Below are 17,050 nucleotides of genomic sequence, written 5' to 3'. Positions count from 1 at the left end.
TTTCCATAGCTTCTATCCATTAAGATTTTACTTTCACTTCATTTTCTTTAAAGTACTTGTTATTTTCTTTACTAACCCCTTTTTAAATTATGAATTCATATTATTTTCATCATTAGATTGCATTCATTGAAAAACAAAAAAATACAAAAACATAGTTCTTTTTGCATGTTTTATTTTGAAGCAGCGAACAAACTCTACATCTCATCCAAAATAAAACAAACTAGCAAATGTGTCCTTGTGAAAAAAAAATATTTATCTTCAACTAAGTGGATTTTAGTAGGTTGCAAGATCACTTGGAACCTTGGAGTTGATTCACAAGATTGAATTTTCAAGAGAGTTTGAAAGAATTCCTACCATTTAGCATTGTGCATAATGATAGCTCAAAACCTCCTAGTTGACCACCATGTAGGTACCACATGTCAATCTCTGAATTGTTCAATTTTCTCTATGATCACCACTTTATGATTTTCCCATTGGACACCTTGCCATGTGTCTCCTCCTTATTTCTTTGCAACTCTTAATATCAACTCCACCTTAACCTTGGTGACCATGTGAAACCAAGTATTTCATAGCTTTGGAACCAATCTAGCTTTACCATAGTTAACTTGTGTGGAACCACAAAATAAGCCTTTTCACATGGTCGGGGCACATTTTCAACTTAAAATTTCCTACTTGCGAAGTGGTGAGGTGATTATCTCTGACATTTTAGTATTGTCACATGGTTACTACCTAACTACATAGTTAAGCCTGTGAGAGTGTGATTTTTTTTAGTTTGCACCATCAGTGCAATTTTCTAACTTTGCACTTACTATCTACAAAACCACAACATGATTACATCTTCCCTTTTCACACCATCACACAATTTCATTCTAACTACGCAATATTTTCTATGATGTCATGATTTCATGCCACATGTCCACTTGCTAACATCATCCTTTTTAATTCCAACCTATATTTTGCTTCAAAAATTTGGCCTATGTCATCCTTATGTCACAACTATCTGCTAACCATGGGCCCCACCACACAAGCTAGCAGCTTCAAAAGCCCTTTTTTCATAAAGATAATCAATAAGTGTGGTGTCATATATTTAAATAATAGAAACTTCCTCCATGGCATGAATGTGAGATTATACATCCTTTTATTTCTTTCCTTGCCACCTTGCACAAGACATAACAAGTGTTGGGGATCACTCCAAGATAGGAGCCTCCCTTCTGCCACGTTCTAGCTTCCACTTGCAAATACTTGTAGGGAATTCTATGAACAAGTTTGAAGAGTCATGTTTCTTCCCTTCTACTTAGAAAGAGGGCCATTCCATATCACATACCTATGAGAAATGATATTCACCAATCATCAAGCTATATTTTGCCTCACGGTCATTCTCTTAGAAAGTGATATAAGGTAGTCAATTGCATCCATGATGTGAGCCATTTTCCTAAAAATATATCCCAGTCAGTAAAATCTCCAATTGCCTCCCTTGTTGGTCTACATTTGACTTGTATGGACAACTCTTACTATTTAACAAAACTTGTTCCATTCATCCATTTGTTCACTTATGCATTTCTTTAAAGAGAAAGAAAGCTTCTTTCTAATGATTTTTATCAGGCTTCCTCCAATGTCTCTTCCAATAATCTTATTACCTTCCTACATGGATCCCAAGTGTCGACCGCTCCTATCAATTTGGGCATCACTATATAATCTAGAATGTGATAAAGTTCTGAAGCTAGTGGTAACTTATCCTATATCCAACTACTTAGCACTGCCTTACTCTAACAGGATCAGGCACATTAGCCAGAGCATACCCATCAGAATTTTTTTTCCTACTACATGTGAAGAAATGTGAGTTTCCATGGGTCCTCACCATATTTAATCACTCATACCAATATGCCAAGAATGAAAAATTTAAAGACAAATGCGGCTATTTTATGCCAATGCTAGGGGATGCACAAGTATAAAAGGGGCTTTTGATCTATTCTTTTCAATTTTGGTTCCCTCACAAACTAGTGTTGATACATGCAAATTGCATATGGCCTTTCCTTCTTTTATTGCAATTTTGGTAAGTGAGTTTGTGTTCATTCACATCTCTATTTCTATGTGTAGTAAGTTAGAAAGAGAAATGCAAGGCATTCATATGAATGCCTCATGTGAATAAGTGATGATAGCTACCCTTCGTAACAGATATCTAATGATAGAGAGGCACCTCCCAATAAAAACTTCAAAAATTTCCTCCAAAACCAACACCTTTATTTTGTATATTTTTAGGCATATTATATTGGGAACCCTTGTAGGTATGCTGCTTGATTTAACAGATATGATGCATGTGCATTTCCATGGCATCCAATCTATTTATGCCAACCAATCACATGAAAAATGTGTATTTCCCCTCAAAATGTGTCATCCTATACCAAAATCATGTCAAGATGCCCAATATTTGAGCCATGCAAAGATAATAGAATCCTTTTCATATTTCAAAACTCCCTATTATTAAAATTTCATAACACATAGCCACATAAGAGGTTTTAGGCAACAATTATTAAGGAACCATTTCTGACATGTATTGTGACAAGTGGGCCTTTAGATTCTCTCTACTATAATCAAATATCTTCTTTATTACTTCTTTGTGTATAATACCATATTATTATTTGATTTCCAATGAGGGTATATGCACAAAATCATTGTTAATGGTCACAACCATTAGGACCTTTAAGGCAACCTTGCTATCCATAGTATTATATTGATATGTTGGAATCAGTCAGGCCCCAAAATGGGTCCGGCTAAAAAAAATTTATACGAAATTACCTAACCCATTAGACTAATCCAATGGACTTACCTCATTGACTAAAATAAATTTGCATCATTGATTCAACCTTTAAAATTCATTTTTTACCTTTCCTGCAAACTGCTAACTTTGTGCCAAGGGATCATATGATTGGCCTTAAAAATTGATAGAAACACCTAACTAAGCTTGTAAATTAGACATGTTGATTCTTTGTTCCAAATTCTTGTACCCTTCCATATTTCATGTCATGATGATATCTGGGTCAAAATATATTGATCGTCAAAGTTTCCTTTGTAAAACTACCTACAAGCAAACATGTCAGAAAACCATAAAATGTGTTTACTTTTAGCTTCAAAAATAAGTAAAACTGACACTTGAGGGCTCAAAAACTAGGGCATTAGTTTTCTATCATGAGGAGAGTATAATTCTATGATTTGGGCTCATGATTAATAATTGGGTATATTTGACAATTGTTCAAAGTGGCACACTAGGATTTGTAGAATTGGAAACAATAGCATAATAACAATTTTCACAAATAGAATGGACCTGGGAAAGTGTGCAAATAGATTGGTAAAGACTTACAAACTGGAACACTTAAATTATTTTTAGATTGGGACACAATGGTACAATCCATTTGGTTAAAAAATCATGGATTAAAATTTATGACGTCCTGAACAAGGCTACTGATCAATTTGCATTTCTTGACACCAGTAAAAATTTACAAATTACATTTGGAATCATGTTTGAAAACTAATTAAATAGATTTTTCATAGGCTTAAATATGAAAAATAACTAGTATTTGACCTCTATAATGCAATGTAAAAGGAGTTTTCTCATTTTAGTCAACTAGGTCAAAGTTACAATTGGTCAAACAAGGCCTCCCAAAATTTTGAATAATTTACATCAGCATGACAACAAAAAACAACCAACTTTGAGAGATTCAAGACCTAGACATAACATATTGAAATGACTCAAAAATAAAACCATAGGTTCTTTGATATTCTTACTAAACACTCCCAAAGCATCAAGTCATGAAACATTTTTGGGTGCAAAATATTCAATTGCAAACTAGGCTTCCTATCATTGTTTGACACTTAAGGAAAAATGTAGATCTAAAAATTTCTCAAAATGAAACTTCATGAAATGACTCAGAATGGAAATTTACCATTAGGGAATGTATGAATATTTTGAATGCCAGGTGTTAGAAGCATAAAACATCTCTTAGGCCTCAAAAGGATGGTCAAGGACATATGCAATAGAATGCTCTTATAGGGACTCAAAATGACTCAAAAGCTTAGAATGGTACTCAAATCGGGGATGCAATTTTGAGTCCCAACATTGGCTCTATCTAGGGATGCATGCCCCTTGTGGGGATAGCAAGGATTTAGATCTTTGGAGGAAGAAGACCACTCCAAAAATTCTCTTGAACAACTTATTGAAAGTAATAAAATAGTACAAATGATGGCCCTGGACAACTAAAACTCAACAAAACCTTTTACCTCTATCATATATCTAATTTAAATCTCCATTTTCATGAGGTAAGCTGAAAATATCACTTTCATTAGTTTCACCAACATAATCAACATTCTTTGTTAGTTCACTTGCCAAAATAAAATAGCTTCCTTCACTCTCATAGTGTATATACAAATCAGCATTAACTTCTACATTACACTCAATATGAGAGTTAATCAACATGAAAATATAAACTATGATCAAATTGAAATCCATCTTGAAAAAATGACTAATACATGCTATCATCTGAAAACATGAAGGCTTCATACTTTACTTCATTCAAAAATTTGCATTTGTCAAAAGTTTGCAACTCACCTTGTGTAACTAGGTGTGAAGAATATTTCAAATATGATTTCTCATCATTAGCAGTGTTGATACTCATTCAATAAAATTATAACATGTCAAAATTCCTTCACACTTAAACAATTGATTAGTTCCCAATTTTAAAAAACTTTCATGAAAGTGTTGACATGAAATGTGATGATCATAATCTTCATTAAAAAACTCATTAGAATGAACTTTGAACTCATCAAACTTATCATCAACACATAAGGAAAACTTAGAATCAGATTTACAAATTTTTAGCCTTTTCTTCTTCATCATATTCAAAACCAATTTCAATATAATCAACATGAGAAGAATCTGAAAGAATATGAAATTCTCCCTCATAGTACTCTCCTCATAAGACAAGTCGTCATGTGTATTGACACTTAGCATTATCACATACACCTCCAAAACTTGAGAAAGAATATTCTAATTTTATATCACTTTCAACATCAAACTTTAGGGAAAGGACTTCATCTTGAGAAGAAACATAACAAGGGATAGCATGAGCAATCAGAGAAATATTTGCATACCTTTCAAGATCATGAACTAGTAGTTCTGAAATTTCATCAACACTCAACAAGACCTCATCACAAGTATATTCTTCATGGCTCTAATCATAGTCCAACTAATCTGGAAAGCTTATAGTAGTTACACCAATAGTATAACAATCTAAAAAATCATAATCATGACTACAACATATTACCTCTTCTTTGCACAATACCTCTTCACTAGGTGTGTCATTTTCATTTTCATCAAAAGAAAAGTTATCCATACAACTGTTAGAATTTTTTTCATTCTCATACATACTGTCACAAGATTCATTTTTAGTTACATAACCATCTTCATCTTGCTGAGTGAAATCATCTAACTTAGTAGATCTAGAATCCATCTCTTCATGCTTAGAAGACACATTGTCATTATCTATACATTCAATAGATTTATTGTCATCTTCAACACATTCACATTTTCTATTAGAGTATTTAAGACATAATTCATTGCTACTTAAATCACTCTCAAATTTCTTGAAAATATCTTCAACATGCAAAATCTTTCATACTCTCAAATGTGCTAGCTAATTAACTAAATTAGGCATAAAGACATCTAAGAAAATAATAGGCCATGAAGATTCCTTAGGTCTTAAAGACAAATGCAAATCCATGAGGGTTGATTTGAACTTTACATAAATTTGATCATCTCTTAGACCTTGAAAATTTCCTACAATATTTATTATAAATATGACAATCTAATTGCAGAGTTCCTTTCTTATCTATACAAGGTCTTCAACTACACTTTTATAACTTGGTAGACTAACTTCAGATTTGAGATCTAATCCCATTTTGAAATAAAACTTATACCTCTTTCTCCTAGTGCTAAAAATCACTGAATAGAGACAAACATTTCTAACATTTGACTTCCATGGAAAGAAAAACTCATGAAAATCAAAATACATTGAAGTGTTGATATTCAACTTTGATATGCTAATTTGGCATGGATGCAAACTTAAATTCTTCACACCATTAATGAAAACCATGTAGAGCCACCACCTCCTTGAAGAGGAAAAATGAGATCACTGTTGTGATTCACTTCTTGACATTCTAATTTATTACAACAAAAAATTGCATATAACATAGAAAACAATATATCAAGAACTAATATCTTCTCTTTTCTTTCCATGATCTTCTATAAAACTTTCAGATCTACACAACTAAGTTGAAAACCTCTAGAAAGCATTTAAACAAAACCAATTTGCACTAGTTCAGAGATCTTTAGAGAGTCTCCACTCATAATCATGAGAAAAATTTAAAACATGATTTATCACTTGAAAAATCTAAACTAAACTTTCAACTTGTAAAACTTGGAAATCATCATACACTTTGAATTGAGAAAACACTTTTGATCAATTGTGACTCTAACTTTACAATAACACTTTTGAAAACAAAACTTAGTTGAATTGATTGAAGATGAACCCTCTTGGTAACACACAATTTATACTCAACCTTCAAAGCTACTTTTGTCCTAGAATAAAGCACTATAGGGATTCATGACTTTTGAGTAAGAAACTAGAAAACACATAAGAAAACTTACTATTGCAACTTGTTTCATGCACTTCTGTAATTGTATTAAATCTTCTTTTTTTTCAAATTCTCAAGGTTTTTCTATCATATAGATTCAATGCACTCCTCGGAAAAGTTGTCATTTTGTTGGTGACTTGAATGGGAAAACCATTCTAAAAACAAGATTGAAACATTCAATTTACACTAGAGATTCATGTCCTTTTAACAAGGCTTATTGTCATCTTATCCCCAGTAGAGTCACCATTTTGTTTGCTTTTAAAAAAATTATGTTTCAAAAACCCAATGACAAGAACCAAATACATCTAGGGGCAACTACTTCTCATATTCAATATACTTATTCAAACACTAGGGCTACCTATAAGGTGATACCCTTGTTCTACTTTAGAATTTGCAAAACCTAGGTGCATGTACCTCAAATTCATTCACATGGTACCAATGCTAAATCATACACTTGAATCTAAAAAAGTAGATAATACCCTTTATCTTCTAATACTTATGCAAACAACATAGACATGAAATAGCTAGAATCATGACATATGAGCTAGATAAGCTAAGTGAGGGAAACTCTTTTTAGCTCTTAAATAGAAAGGGAAAAGGATTTGATTATAATTTGATTTTAGCATGACCAAGACATGAACAACACAAAACTTTGATCCCATAGCTGATCATTTCCTTATTTATTGGACAATTCCATGAATCACTAACATACATCCTTGGAAATCATTGAGACATTTCATGTATCAGGACTTTTAGATCTATCCATTCACCTTATGACTTAGACATCTACATTATTTTTGAATCTCATACTCAACCTTTTCTTTCATGAAATCTACAACCCTATGATGATAAATTAAGCATTTACATGACTCCTTGAATCATAATAAAAACATAAAAACACATACGATCTAAAATAGATTGCAACTAGACAATATGCATCTTGTGCATATATCACATAAGATCACAAATAGCATGAATAGGAGACAAGATTTAGATTGAAGATTAACTTGCTGCTACATTTTTATTCATTGTCTTGAAATAAATACAATAAGATGCATGGAAACAACTTCTAAAACTATTGAATAAACTAGAACTATCTGTAATTCATTAACTTGTTGTTCATTACAAGAGAAATGTTGGACATGAATGGTGGGATCACAGCTAGAGCTCTGCTCAATAGTATGGAAATAGCCAACACTACAACATTTGGGGTCACATTGCAATGGCAATTTACAACAGTGGTGTAATTTGTGGTGATTTTTTTTTTTTTTTTGCAATTGTCCTTGATGATGTCTCAATACTGACATTAGCATCGTAATTACAATGACCTCACAAGCATAAACAAAAAAAAGAAAATATGACAATGAGTTTCCATTTGATTTTGATTGTGGAGAACTACGTGCAAAAGAGGTAGAGTGAGCTAGGAGCAAAAAAGGTGTAGTGTTGTGAACTTTTTGTGGCCCTTGTAATCAGTGCATTTGGTCATTATGCTTTCATAATCTCTGCATTTTATTTTTGTGTCCTTACTTTGCAATTTTATTGTTGTGTCATGCGCTTGCTCTATGATTTCATTGTATGTCATGCCCTTGCTCTACGATTTCATTGATCTAGCTACATACATATTCCAAAATGTAAATAATAAAACAATAAAAGTCACTCAACCCATGCTAAGTGACTTACTTCAAAAATCTTGCAGGAAAATAGTGTAGGCTAGGAAAAATGGGCAGATTTCACAATAAATTTTACAAAAACATATCATAGAAGATATATTTATATTCAGAGAGAACCTTTTTAAGGTGCTTATTACATATTATCTACATAATAGAAAAAATGATCCAGCTGCATACATATTCCAAAATCCAAATAATAAAACAATAAAACTCACTCAATCCATGCTAAGTGACTTACCTCAAGATCTTGCACAAAAATAATGTAGACCATGAAAAATGGGTAGAGTTCACAAGAAATTTTAAAAAAACATATCATAGTAGATATTACAAAATACACAGAATACATAGAATGATTTATTTACTATACAAAATCTTCCTATTTTTTTGAATAGAAAAATAAATAGAGTTGAAAGCATGAGCTATGCAATATTAGTTCAATATTATCAACCCTAGACTCTTTTCTTAGCTCCACCAAATGCTAGGTGATCTTCTACTTCTAAGATATACTCCATTTTTTGTTTTCTTAAGCCTTTGATTTCCTTGGTCATTTTGGGGTATGGATGAGTTTTTACTCTCTAGCTTATTGATGCTGATCAAGAAATACATTCACTTCAATAGTTTCCTTTGTAATCATAAAAATTAAATTCCACCATTAATAAAAATAATTGCAATGATCTCAATGATGAATGTAATTGATTCTTGAAAGGCATGTGAGGATTAAGTCTTGTTTTCTAATTTAATCAAAGGATAAATAGAATGTACCTGGTTGACATCTAGGATAAGATAAGGCTTAGAGTGCTCATGTGTTGAGCACCATAACCTAAATTCTTATATGATTATCTGAAACAAAGAGATCTAATGGTAGAAGATTTTGAATTGGGTGTGCATGAATATCCACTAGGTCTATGAACAAAAATTCTAGGAGTTGTTTGTACTTGTCCTAATGCTACTTGGATAGAAAACATGGTATGCCCAATTCAAAGGGATTACTTCCCAAATTATAAAAAGAAAAAGGTTATTGACTAAAAAAAAAATTTTATAGTAAAAACAAGGTTACTGATTTTGGTGTGGACTAACAAAATACACAGAATGATATTACATTGTAAATAGGGTTGTATTTGATATTATGTTTAATTCATAATTATAGTTTGATACTATATGACTCCCTATTTGAATTTATTTCCCTCTATTTTTTTTTGAAATTTTATGTACCAAGATCTTACTTTGTGCATACTTTGATCATTATAAGTATATGATGATTAGCTAGTTTAGTATTTCATTAAATAGCATCAAATAGACAAATTATTTATTTAATTGAACTCCTTTTTGAGTTCTTTGTTCATATATTTGCAACCACTTTTCTTAGTGTTATCCAAAGATGATATGGGATTTTCTATGCATCATAAAAACATGGAGAAAGAAATTAAAAATCTGTTATAGAATATATAACAATAGAGAAACAACACAACTGGGAGAAGAAAGGATTTAGGTTACTTGAAGATGGAGAAATAATTTTTCAATTGAAAATAATTTAAGCAATTAGTTTTTCCCAACTAGTAGGATCAAATACAATTTTTCAAGGTGATAAATTGCATTTGTAGATGCATCACTTACATGCCAGGCATGAAGTGCATTCCCCAACTTATAACGAATGGTTGGATATAAAGGCTCCACGTGCTGGCCCAATAATGGAAGCCAAGGATGTAACCATGCATGTATTGGCATAGTCCCCCTGTGAGGATCCCAAATATCTATTGCTATTGTTAATTTGGGCATCACAATATGATCCAAAATGTTATAAAGTACTAAATCTGGTAGTAACTTCTCCCATCTCTCTAGGAAATATAGGATGGGTTCAAGGTCCCTTGGCTCCCATGAATTTGTAGTGATTATTCTCACTATTGGAAGAATAACTTCAGTGAAGAATTGAGTGAAAGGAGTTGAAGAAGAAAGTTCTACCTCTATGTAAATTCCATAATCATAAGGCTCATTCCCTTGTAGAAGACTCTACCACAATGACATTATGTCTAAACCATGCAAAGGATGTTGAAGTGGTTTCCAACCTTGAAACACTCTTATAAGCAATGGCAAATAAAATTTAGATTCAACACATGAAAAATTCCAAGGTGATCATGACAAATATTAATATCTTAATATCTTAAATGCAATAAATTGGAGGGTACGAATCTTGTGAGAAGTGTGTTTTCTTTAAAGATCCCATGCACACAAAATTTGAAAGGAGAAATTACATAAAGAATGTACAAAAAACCAGCAAAATGTTTCAAACAAACAAATCTAAGAAACCAACATTTAAGATATTAGGATATGCTGGTTTAAGAAAATGCAAATTTTATTTCCAAGGTGATTATGATAGAACAAGAAATAATGTAATTCATGTTATATTTTGGTCAAAAAAAGATGATTTTTTGACACAATAATGACTCATGTTTAACACCATTCACTTGCACATGGATAAACCAATAGATGGCTAAGTTAAAGGAAAAATGAATTTGATTGAAATATGAACTAATGAGGAATCATGTGAACAACTCCCTAAATTTTCAAGAAAACAAGAACACCAAAACAACAAGAAGAATAGAGGGAGTGAAAAGTAGTTACAAACAAGAAGAATGAAGAGGAAGGGCATAGAGGACAAGGGACATAGGTGTTTTATCCTTGATAGCTTTCAACTTCACATTGTGTTGTAACTTTGGCATAGGTGTTTGATCCTCAATAGATTTCATTTCAATATTCAAGTTTCCAAGATTGGTCAACACCCTCACTTGCAGACCTCTCATGTCAAGCACTTTATGTACTATTTCAACACCGTGTTCTTGCTTTTGATCTAATAGTTCATCAGGTGCATTTTCTTGTAAAACTTTCTATACTGTTTCAACACCAAATGTTTCTTTCAAAACCTTATATGTAGATATAAATATTAAGTACACCATGTCCAATATTTTTGTAGATATACACATTAATTACACAAAATATTTCTTTCAAAACCATATGTACAAATATAACATTAAGTGCATGTCTAATATTTTTATAGATATACACATTAATTATACCAAATGTTTCTCTCAAAATCATATGTGCAGATATAAACATTAAGTACAACATGTCCAATATTTTTGTAGATATACACATTAATTGCACCAAATATTTCTTTCAAAAACATATGCGTAGATATAAACATTAAGCACAACATGTCCAATATTTTTATAGATATACACATTAATTACACCAAATGTTTCTTTTAAAACCATATGCCTAGATATAAACATTAAGTAAAACCAACTCAATAAGGGTACATGAATAAGTTATTCTTGTGAAGAAGGATCATGTCAAATAATACAAGGGAGTTTGATAAAAATAGGGAGACAATTGCTAGATTGTTGTCTAATTTTCAAAGATGAGATGATGAGAAATGTTATTGTCCTTACAAGTGCTGTAATGGCTTAAAGACAAGAAGAATCAAAATCAAAATGGCTTAGAGACATTGTTCAGAGAATGGTCACACTAAAGGGGAGTTTGATTACCATCAATCGGTAAGTTCTTTGTTATATTGTTTTCACAATTAATATACTTATGAACCATAGAATGGGGGTTTTATTATCATCATTTTTATATAGGTCCATCTCCCCATGGTAGTATATGATATGGATCAACACATCTTGGAGGAACATGGAGGAACATGGAGATGTGAGTATTGAAGGAGAAGACCATGATCCCATGGAAGATGACAATCATGCACCAAAACACATAATTGAAGATGATAGTATGAATGTATTGGTCCATGATACATTTGGTACTAGTGTTGTTGTTGTTGATACTATTGATAATGATGATGATGATGATGATGATATCTAGGTCATCCAAGATATACCTCTTCTTGAGAAGGAAAATACAACCCTTTACAAAGGATCCTAATCAACTCTTCTCTCTATTGTATTGTTTTTGGTAAATTTCAAGGTTATAATGGTTTATTCAACATAACAATGTCACGTATGCTAAGATTTGTGATATGCATCATTATAGTTTATAAAAGGTGAAATATGTACAATTAAAATTGTTTATACTAACAACTAATGTTTTTTTTGTAGATTGATAGGTGACTATTTGTTACAACCATCAAATTTTCTCCCTCACTCGTACTGAGAATTATGTGCCACTATGAAACATATTGTAACAGAGTATCAATCAATAGATTCTTGTTCTCAAGATCATGTGATTTATCATAAAGAACATGAAAATGAAACATAATGCCCTAAATGGTGTACGAGAAGGTATCAAGATGAACAATTGACAAAAAAAGTGTCTTGCAAGGCTCTTTGTTGTATCCCCATTATTCTATGTCTTAAATGATTATTTAGGTGTAGTGGCTTGGCACAATTTATGGATTACCATGCACACAATAGAAGTTGAGATGACATTATTTGAATGCCTATAGATGGTTCAAAATTTAAGTACATATAGGAAAAGTGGCCACACTTTAAAGAAGAACCTCAAAATCATAGGCTTTCTCTAACAACTAGTGGTTCCAATCCATATGGAGAGATGAGATCCATTTACTCAGTCTGGCTTATTTTTGTTATCAACAATAACCTTCCTCCATGGATATCAATAAAGAGGGAGCACATTATGATAGAAATGATTGTTTCGGGTATTTAATTATTGTATTGTTACCTATATGTAATTATAAGCCTTTGAGTGAAATGACCACAATAATTATTTGATGGTGTTCATTCAACTAGGTAAGTACCAAGTGAAAGATATGAGTGTGCATATTGCACCTCTAATCAACAAGTTGTTGGTTTTATGGAATGGTTTCACTATGTATGATATCTCTAGACCAATTGGAAAAAAAAAATTTCAATTCATGCAATTCTTGTGTGGACAATTCATGATGTCCCAGGGTTGACTAATTTCTACGGTATGTTATGCTGAAATCTAATTGTACACAATAATACTAATTCCAAAATGAGCATGTTTAATCCAATTGTATCATTATCTTGTAGGTCTTTAAACAAAGGGAAAATTTGCATGTCCAATGTGTGGTCCAAAGATGAAATCTTGTCATTCTAAAATTTTAAGAAAGTAGTTTTTTGATGAGAATAGACACTTCCTCCAAAAAAAGAAAAAGTTTTGAAGTGCCAAAAAACATCTTTTTAATGGGAAAGAAGAGACTACATCAAAGCCACAAAGAATGACACCTCACCTATTATAGTTGGAATATAATAGAATTAGAGGTCATCAAGGCATCAATATTGACCACCTTCTAAAGGGACTAAAATGTTATCCCAAAGAATTTAGTAGGTTGCCCTACTATGAGTAGCTACAAATTGTGCATTTGTTTGATACCATGCATATTGGAAAGAATGTAACAGAGACACTATGGAAAATATTGGATGGAAGGCATGATAAAGAAAACTTGCCAAAATTTGTAGTGACATTCATGATTCCTATCATGCAATGAAAAATATCATTGAATCAAATAGCAATGGAGACCAGATTAATGCAAGTGTCCTTCCTTGGTTATTACCAGATCAGCAAAGTAATGCCATAAAAGAACTCATACAAAAAATGAGATTTCCTACATGATTTGATGCAAATATAATAAACCCGATATCAAAGAAAAGTGAATTTGGCCCTGGGATGAAAATGCATGATTGGAATATCTTAATCAAGGTAAGTCACAATCTTTTGTATTTACAATATATTTTTCAAATTACATTCAATTTTCATTGTATTACATTAGAAAAGAATGAAATTATTAGTTGAAAATTGTTGTAGTATGTGCTACCCTATCACTCCTAAACAACTTTAACAATAATATCAAACAAGTAATATATGACCTTGGAGAATACATGAGGTAAGCAATGACATTTGATCAATATATCAAACTAGTAATATATTTTAAAGTCTCATATTTATGTGTTTTTGTGTCTTGAATCCCTTGTAGGTGGTTTTCATCTAAATAAATCCATAAAGAATATCTAAAATGTTGGAAGAAAATAATTCCTCTACTAATGTGTAAAATGCAAAAGTGTATACCTTCAACTTTTTTCAGTGCACAAGAACACTACCTCATACACCAAGTTGAGGAGATTTAATTATGTAGACCTGTACAACCTAGGTCAATGTGGATGGTTGAGAGACACTTGAAATTTTTGAAGGGTTTGGTTCAATAAAGAGAAAGTCTTGAGGGTTCTATGATTGAGGGATATATGGCATACTAGATGATGATGTATATTACTCAATATCTTCCTAATCTTGCAGCACAAACCCATATAGATTCCATTTGGGATCTCGACTCCATTAATTTTTTTGAAGGGGAGTACTTGGTGGGGAAAGGTAAATTTAGGAAAGTGAAAGGTAATAAATTATGAGATGTTATTATAGTTAATTAATTCTTAATATTCATAATAAATCTATTCTAAGTCATCTATTTACTTGTATATAGCTGCTAAAGAGTGGGATTCAATACATTTTTTTATTGCAAACAATCAAGATTAGATGATGGTATGGATTGAATGATGTCAACATTATGTTCATGGATTAAAATGGTAATCCATGTCTTCCTTAGGTAAAAAAGCTTATTTTAATGAAGATCCCAATGTTACACAAAAGGAAATAGATTTGACATATGGTTTAAGAGATCTCTACGTACTTATAAGTTTGTTAATCAAATTTATTTTTTTGAACTCATGGTGGAATAATTTATACATTTTTGACATTATTGTAGGTGAAACACCACAAGACTATGTTTTATAATGGTTATAAATTTCACAACAAAGATTTAGATGACACAAATAGAACATCTGATTCTAGGGTAAGTACAATCTTCTAGGTGATCAATATTTCATCTATAAATGACTTATATCCTTTATAATCTCAAAATCAATATTATGGAATTTTGGTTGATATAGTTGATTGTGACTTTAGTTCCTTCAAATTAGTTCTTTTTTTCATCAAATGGTATAGACTACAACTCAGTCAAAATGATCCTAATAGAACTATTATTGAGCATAAGAATGGATTTCAAATGATTAATACAAGGTTGTTTGAGCCAATTGGGGATGAACCCTATGTTCTTCCAAGCCAATTTGAGTAGGTATTTTACTCAAAGGTTCCACATAAATTGGTTTTGTCATTTATTGTTAGACATGATCCAAGGGGAAGGCCAATAACATATAATGTGATGGAAGAATAAGATACTAAGGAAGAGGAAGAAGTGGATCATGATCAAGAGTTAGTCAATGATGCTCCTAAAGGAAATTATGTTGCTACTGATCATAATGATGGTGCTTCTACTAATCACAATAATGATGAGGATGAGGAAGAGGAGGAGGATAATGATGATGATGATGATGATGATAATGATGATGGCGATGACTAGGATAGTGGTGGTGATAATATCAATGATGTTGATGATCATGATGATGAGATAGATGAAGAATAATATCAATGTATATACAAGTAAAAAGTTTCTATTTTATTTTTAATTTTTAAATTATTAATACATGTAAACATTTTAAATTAAATTTTGTCTAGTGTTGGTAAATAGATTTTCCTTTTAAATAAACTCTCAAAATGCCCAAATCTGAAAGAACAATTAGATGCCAACAGTTGGATAATCTATCATGAGATTGATAGATTTCCTCTAAATTGGAAGGTACAGCTCCCTTATGAAATTATATGCAATGAATTTGTTTTATTGCCTAAACTAATTGGGTGCGTTCTTAACTCGAGAAGGAAAGAGGAAAACCAAGTCAATCCTAGGCAAGATTAACTCAGGAAAAATTTAGATCCTAAACCTAGCCAACTTCAAGAACTCACACATCTTATGACTCCTTGGCATTGGTGATGCAATATGAATTCAATAACTGCAAATGAAAATGCAAGGTAAATGAAATTAGATCAAAAGGTCATCTATTTTGGTTCCTGTAATAGAAATGGCTGCAAACACTTCTTATCTACAACACATCTGTTATCCAATTCTAAGGTGTAAGATAATGCTCAAAATTGATTAATGCAACTCTCTAATTGTGAATAATCAGAAAAACCCCTTTTAAACTCTCTGATTTAACAAAAGATCTCTCTTTATTATGAACATAGCAAATAATGATGCTCTAATAATTATTACTTACAACTCAGTATCAAATCTATTACAAAAATGGAATAGAAACCCACCCCCACAAATGCAAGAAACAAAAATTACAGAAATTAAATGTGCTCCTCTCCCTACTCCAGCTCTCTGACTATATGCAAAAAAAGCAGAACCACCTAGATAGTAAATAATTGACACCAAGTGTGATTGTCTCTGCAATCTCCCTTCATACCAACAATTTGCCGACATCACATAGGCACAATCCACATGCTTTAGGATTTTAGATTTATTTAAACTTCTTGATATCAGCATATAAAATGAATAGAATAAAGCTTCACCAACAACTGCAAATAAAGCAATTCGATTATTTTCCTGTGGAATAACACCAAGATCAGTCTTTAGCAATGCAAGCTCTACAACTTGATCTTAGCCCCCCTGTGAATTCTTACTATTCCTTACTAACAAGGTTGTTCCACAAAGATCTTCAACTTTTCCCCTTGCAACTTCCTTCCCTACTGTATGGAAAATTTAAGTGTCTTCATCTTTTACCACATCATGTTTAAAGAGAATTCAAGCAACT

This window comes from Cupressus sempervirens, chromosome 3, assembly GCF_028749045.1.
Source record: "Cupressus sempervirens isolate cs-2001-9-10 chromosome 3, ASM2874904v1, whole genome shotgun sequence".
NCBI lineage: Eukaryota > Viridiplantae > Streptophyta > Pinopsida > Cupressales > Cupressaceae > Cupressus > Cupressus sempervirens.
Note: the sequence above shows the minus strand (reverse complement) of the source record.